The sequence below is a fragment of the Scatophagus argus genome, chromosome 9 (genome assembly GCF_020382885.2).
Source record: "Scatophagus argus isolate fScaArg1 chromosome 9, fScaArg1.pri, whole genome shotgun sequence".
NCBI classification, from domain to species: domain Eukaryota; kingdom Metazoa; phylum Chordata; class Actinopteri; family Scatophagidae; genus Scatophagus; species Scatophagus argus.
In genome coordinates, this window is record NC_058501.1 from 10,168,201 (window position 1) to 10,175,185 (window position 6,985).

The window sequence follows — 6,985 nt, forward strand, 5'->3', positions numbered from 1 at the left end:
CTATTGTTTTGTCTAACTATTAAAGTTTAAAGCTGTGAGAAGTTGTTATGTCTAATATGTGGTGGTCAGTCAAAGAGATGGAGAGGTGATTCTTGCAGCTGCAGAGCTTGGTCTTCAAAATCAGTCCCTTATTAGGGATTGATTTTGTCACAGCTAAACACACTTGGTGACACTTAGTTAATGTATGACATCAGCAAATGTAAAAGAATACCGTTTCAGCTCTCCCTAATTCCAACCATTACGGTGATTATGATATAATAAAAATACATCATGGATCATTTTAATACTGTTAATGTAGACTTAAATGAGTCTCACACAGTCTTAGTCTCAGTCTCATTGAACAGCATCATCTGGCCATTCCAACATCTCCAGTCCTGCCAGCGCTTGCTGCTTTACTGACTCTGACAAACCCACACACTTGCAATATTGATATGGTTGGTTGAGATGGGTTTTCCTTTTCATTTTTTCATATTTTGTCACCCTTTCCTCCACACTGGTTTGACCTCTCTGAAATCCTTAAAATACGCCCGTAATTGCACATCAAACCTCCAATGCATTATTTCAACACCAAACTCTCACATATCCAATACACACACTCTTACACACACACACACACACACACACACACACACACACCTGCACAAATTCATTCACACTGAGTATATTCTCACATTCATATAAATCTGTAAATGCATGTGCATATATAAACATACATGCATACATTCACAAACAAGCTAGCAGGCCCCATTTTCACAAACATACACACACACACACACACACACACACACACACACATGGCTTACTGGTCTGCTGATGGTGTACGACTTATGTATTTTGATGATATGAAAGTTGACCACATTTACATGCAAATCGAAGTTCCAGATTAATAGGGTCCACGTATGAGGGTGAAGGAAGACTGCATGGTAATATGCTATTATGGCTTTTAAATACATTTACCAATGTTTTGACGCAGAATTAGCATGGTCCTAGCACAAGGAAATCATGTCGGTCTGATAGCAATTTGGTTTTCCAATTGGGAATACAATTTCATCAGGTTCAACTGTCATTTCTAATAACGACTCAGGTTGTGCTCACTAAATTGAAGATCCTTTTCCTCACTTTTTTTTTTTCTTTTTTGACTCCAACCTTGTTGGATGAAAGAACAAACCCTGTGTTAACAGAGGCTCTGGCAGCTCCAAAATTTCTGTACCTAATGTTATTTACAATAACCACACTGGAGATAGTGTGCGAAAAAATGAATGGAAAGCGTGTCTGTGTTCATGCATGTGTATTGGGAGTCCTGAGGGAAAAAAAATCTGTGTCACTGGACTACAAAGCAAAGGTGAAAATGACTCTTTGGCACTGGTGATAGTCTTCTTCATCTTCCTAGATAAAGAGTATATTTCCATATTGCACATAAAGCATAATTTTGTCCACTCTGTCAAGTGATGGAGTGAATAAGACCAGTCAAATCAATGCTTGTCAGCCCATGCAAAATGTCAATCATACTTCACCCAAAATGGTCCTGACAGCTAAATATACAGATTTCAATTTTTCCCCCAGAGAATTCATTACTTCAGAATAATAAATAGCAAATAGATTGTTAATCTTTGCATTTATTTGCTCCACATTTAGTCTTCAAACTGATGAATTTCAATATGAAGTCTGTTGATAAAACTCTGAGTTTTTGTTGTTGACAAATGACTCTACTGTAGCCTGACCTAAAAGGATAAACTGAATGCTCTCTTCTATTATAAACCTCGCTTTAGTCTTGTTTCTAACTGTGCATTTAATTAATGCATTCAACTGTAATATGGTTTGATTTCTTCTGAGCACATGCAAACATGAGAGACAGGAAAGGAAAGGGAAGCAAAAGGGAGGCCAACCCACTTCTCCAAAAAAAAAAAAAATAAATAAATAAAAAATAAAAGGGAAAAAAAAACAGACATCATCCTCTGGTGTTAGACTTGTGATGTATTTCCTTTAAGTTTCCCCACTCAAGGAAAACAAATAATTAACAGCCCCATGGGACATAACACACAAATAGAATAATGTATTTGTGTCAGTCAAATGCCTTTCCATCGCTGGGCAAAGAAAACATAATAAATGAATATGAAATACGTAAACAGAGCCCGGATACCATCCAATTAATAACTACCATTTTTATCGTGTCTTCTGAGGGCTAAAATACTTTTGAAAAATTGCAGCATTCCTTTTGGCATCCTTGTCAATTTATGTAAACAGCCTGCAACCACTCTAAAGGGAGCAGCACAAGGAGATCATAGATTATTAATGAAGTTTCAAAATAACAAAGGCTGTGTCAGCTGCATCCTGTGCCATCGTATCAATGGCACCAGGTCACTAAATGGCACAGAATTGTTCCTTGCTGTAGACCACAGGTTCAATATCGAGTATTCCTTAGAGTGTACTCCTTCATAAGAAGGTACATATATGGTTGAACAGAGAAAGTACAACAGTTAAAGTAGAGAGAAATGGTCTTAAACTAATCTTTATCTTATCCAGGCTCTACTGTGTTGAGGGTCTGCTAACGGGGGAGGTGGGGGAGTGGGTGCGGGACTCCTGGCTGAGCAGGCCAGAAATGCTGGGCCTTTGACATCAAAGATCGATTCCACTCTGAGAGGGCTGAGCAAGGGAGAGAGAAAGGAGGATTGTGGCAATGCGTGCCCCTTCTCATTAGCTGACCATGGGGGAGTGGAGGCGTTAACTTGGCTTCTCCTTAGGGATTCTAAATGTGTCCAAGCACACCGCTGATTGTGGGGGGGGGGGCAATAACCACAAGACTGGGTCCAATATTGAGTTTAGCTAACTTTGTTTTTCTTCATCGGACCAACTGGGCTCCTAAGTACCTCATGCAAAATGACCACAGAGACAAAGCAGTGATACATGAAACACAAACTGCAGGAACACCAATGAACGGGCACTCAAGGACACACATAAGTGCACACACACAAAAAACAAGACATCATAGCAGTTCAGTAAACTAGATTACACTCTTTAGTTAATTAATCTCATACACCCAATCATTAAACTACCAGGTAGCTAGGAAATGTTAGTAGACAAATAGGCTGCTTTGACTAGCAAGGTTGAGATAAAGGGTTCAGATAATGAGGGACTAATCATCTGCATCAGTTAAGTCCACCAGGCCTAATTTCCCTAAAAACAAAATACTGTACACATGGAACTAATCTCCACCTTTTATTTATTAATTTCTCATTCAGAGGTTCAACACTACGCTAATAAGGCATACTCACACACTCATGCAAGCATGCATTCTAGCCCCCTCGTTTCACACACATGGAGATTAAAAGGTGTTATGAGCCATGGACTGCAGAACAAAGAAGAAGAGATTGTAAGTAGATAAAGAGTATACTCAAAGGGAGATGCAGCTCTTAGGATAATGAGGCATTTGAAACTTCAGTGAGGGAACCTCTCCTTATACCTCATTCTCTTTCTTCACCTTTCTACTGATTTTGAGGCTCTTTCTGTCTCTACCTGTCTGCCCCCTCCAACCCCATCCCTTTATTCAAGTGTTTCATGCTGAAAAATAGAATACATATATAACATACATATCATATTTGTGGAAGCATAAGTGTGTGTATACATGTATAGTTTTCTTTTTGCCTTTCCATGAATAACAAGAACAAAACTTTTGTTTTCTATTTCAATAAAAAATAGAAAATTTAATTGCATTGCAGAATTTGACATCTTGTTGATTGACACTTGGAGCTCTTAAGTAGTGTATAATGCTTATCATCAGCTGCAAATTAGATAGATTCTCAAACATCCTTAAATACTTACAAATCTGCCCTTGGTAGTTGTCCATTAGATTAATAACCAATTATTTGCACCAGGTGTAGTGTTACTGTAAACCCAAGGAATAAAGAAGAGAGGCATTTGCCTGTCTCAAGTGCTCTAATTGGCTAAGCTTGCCTTTCTCCAAGGTCTTCTCTGTCTTTGTTAAACTGACAGATTTTAAGAGCTGGAGAGTCTGAGAGAGCAATATGGAGAAAGAGCAACAGCTCTCCACTGGAATGAGATGTCTACAGTCTATCCGAACACATTTTTTAAACTTTCATGTAGTCCTGTTTAGCTTCTTTGCCAGATATGTCTCGTAGCACTCCAGTGTCAACGGAGGGGAACACTCCAGATGGTGTTGGTCTTGAATAAATAATCTGACATTAATTAATGAAGACACAACAGCCCTTAAACATAGTGTACATCTGAGGAAAAGCAAGCAAGACCTGTAAATTGTTATCTCATTTGTTGGCAATCATCATCTTAGCTAAAGCAGACTTTGTGTTCATAATACAGTCGAAATGGAGCTCACTTAATACATCAAATGGATATCTTGCAGTCTCTTAGTAAAAAAAAGCAAACAAAAAAAACATGCATGGTGCAGCTTATTCTTTGAAAGATGAGAGGATTTTTCTCAAACTTGAAACAGATGTTATGCATCAAAAATCATACCTTGCCTCTTATTAAAAAAAGGAAAAACTAGCCACCAGTTAGAACACTGCACAGCCCACCAAAGGCCCAGAGAGCACAGCTAATATGACACCCCAAGGCCTAATCTTCTTAGTGGGGTGGGATAAAATAAGTATCCATTACAGAATCAACCTTCATCCCAAACCTCTCTACCCCATATTACAATCACTACTACTCCATCCCTCTTTCCTCTTGTTGCCTCCATACATCCATCTATCCAACCCCCACCCCACCCTCCCTCTAGAGCCAGTGTTAGCAATGATAGCCAGCATTGAGACAATTGGCTGACTCGGAGCCCTAATCAGGTATTAGCCACTAAAGCTGTAAGTGAAGGCTGCTAATCTCCATACTGACTTCATATGTAGAGGCAAGGCCCCAGCAGCTTGCTTTCCTCTGGCACAAGCCTAGATCAAAGATGTCTCCGAGAAATCAGATTAGAGTAAAGAAGAGAGGACAGGGTGACAGGGAGCAGGGTGCGAAGGCCATGGTTCTCTCAAACCTCCTTCCACCTTTCCTGTTTTAAAAGCTTTTTGCATAATCAGGCACAGGAGTAGGTGACTTTAGCCCCCAAAAAGCCTCTTAGCAGCAGATGAAACAAAAACATGAAGGGGCTGGATGACAGGTAAAGCAAAAGGATGGCTTGCAGCTGTATAGTAGTGGTAATTTGAACCTACTCCAGTGACTCATTCACATATGTGATGTTCCACACTGCAGAAGCATAACTTGTGGTGGTAGTAATATGTGTCAGGGAAGTGTAATTTGTGGTTTATGTTCATGTTTTTCAAAAACAATTCAAAGAATGAATTAATTAATGAGTTGCTCAGTTTAAGAGCTTTAAAAGAAGTTTAAAAAAATGATGTTTGATCTTTGTTAAACACATTACTGTTGTACAGTTTTAAACATTGTGTACTGGTAGTCCTTATAACCAAGTTTACCAAGCAGGGATCTTTAACAGTGTAAGACAAGCTGGCTCATAGGCTAATACACCTGTTGTTATTGAAGTAGTGATGGATATGAATTTGGTACAACAACTGAGCTTTTGTGAACAGTAGTAGAGTCCAAACAAAAGGAATGTAAATGTACTCTGAAGTGCTCCATTAAAAGAGGCACACAGATAGTTTTGAGACAAGCGTTAACATGGACCACCAAGTTTATAGCTTGCCAAACAGTTAACAAGCTAGCTGATGAAAATACAACCCCACACATCTCATACATTTGCATCTGTGGCTGACACACAAAGCCTTCCTGCTACAAAGGCAATCTAACGTGTTATTCACATGTAACGACACTCTGGTTAGGTTCAGGCACAAAACCTACCAGGTTAAGTTTAGGAAATCATCGACAACATGTATTTTCACACTGAAAGCCAACTCTGGTTTCTTGGGTGAAAGCTGTGTATGACACACCTCTCAAGCCTGACCTCCTCCCCTCTGGGAACTTTGTACATTACGTTGTGTTGCATAGTTGATTGGATTGTCTGATAATGATGTGGATGTATTTGCATTGGGGGTACCTTAAAGCCAGTGCATCTTATCCAGATGCACAAGGGTACCTCCTGTGTCTGAATGAGACACCAAAGAGGCGCCATGCCAAAACATTGGCATTCGATGCCCTGGGAAGACTGCGCTCCACAGCAGTACCAGAAATCCAATTTTCAGTCCAGGTAGGTTGTAGCTTCAAATAAACAAATGCTATCAATTCTATAATGTGTATTGGTTTTTTTCATTGGTCACTGCAGGGCACCAATTCACCTTGCTTTTACAATTTTAAGGCTGCTAGTTTATACCCACACACCACTATCCCTTGTACACAGACATAAATACACGCACACCAAAACATTCTTGTAAATAATGGCTATTGTTATTGACTAGAGTACATTGGATTCACACTTTTCCATGATGAATTCTGAGGTGGAGGTGGTCCTTTAATTGTGAAGGCAGCTGCCAGAGTGGAGCAGAAGGTGTCAGGGGAGTTCTGCTGTGTCGCCTCTCGTCCTCTTGAGGATGGTCAAGGACAAACTGATGCTGGAAGCTCTCTCACACACACAAACACACACATTAATTCTGTGTATATTATTGCTTTTGAGCATATCAGTGTTTGCCAGTATCACTTAATTATGATAAAACAGAACTCTGTTTTGCAAAGTTAGGGTGTTGGATATTTTTGCATGCTAACTCTTTAATTTTTTTGACCACTGTATTTCCTTTTCATTTTCAAAATGAATATGAACCCACTTAAGGTTAAGCAATTCATTTACATATACCCTCATATACCCCCCATATATCCATATAGATATCTTTAAACTAACTGTATAACACAACATGGTCACGACCATGGAAATGAAAACAGGCAAAAGCTCACGAATCTGCACACACTTCCTGCGTTCTCCATGGGGGACAGCTTGTCCTTAGCGAAGCAGACAAATGTTAATTCCCTTCAGTGAGCACAGGTCTGACCTCCAGACTTCTTGAGGAGAGCG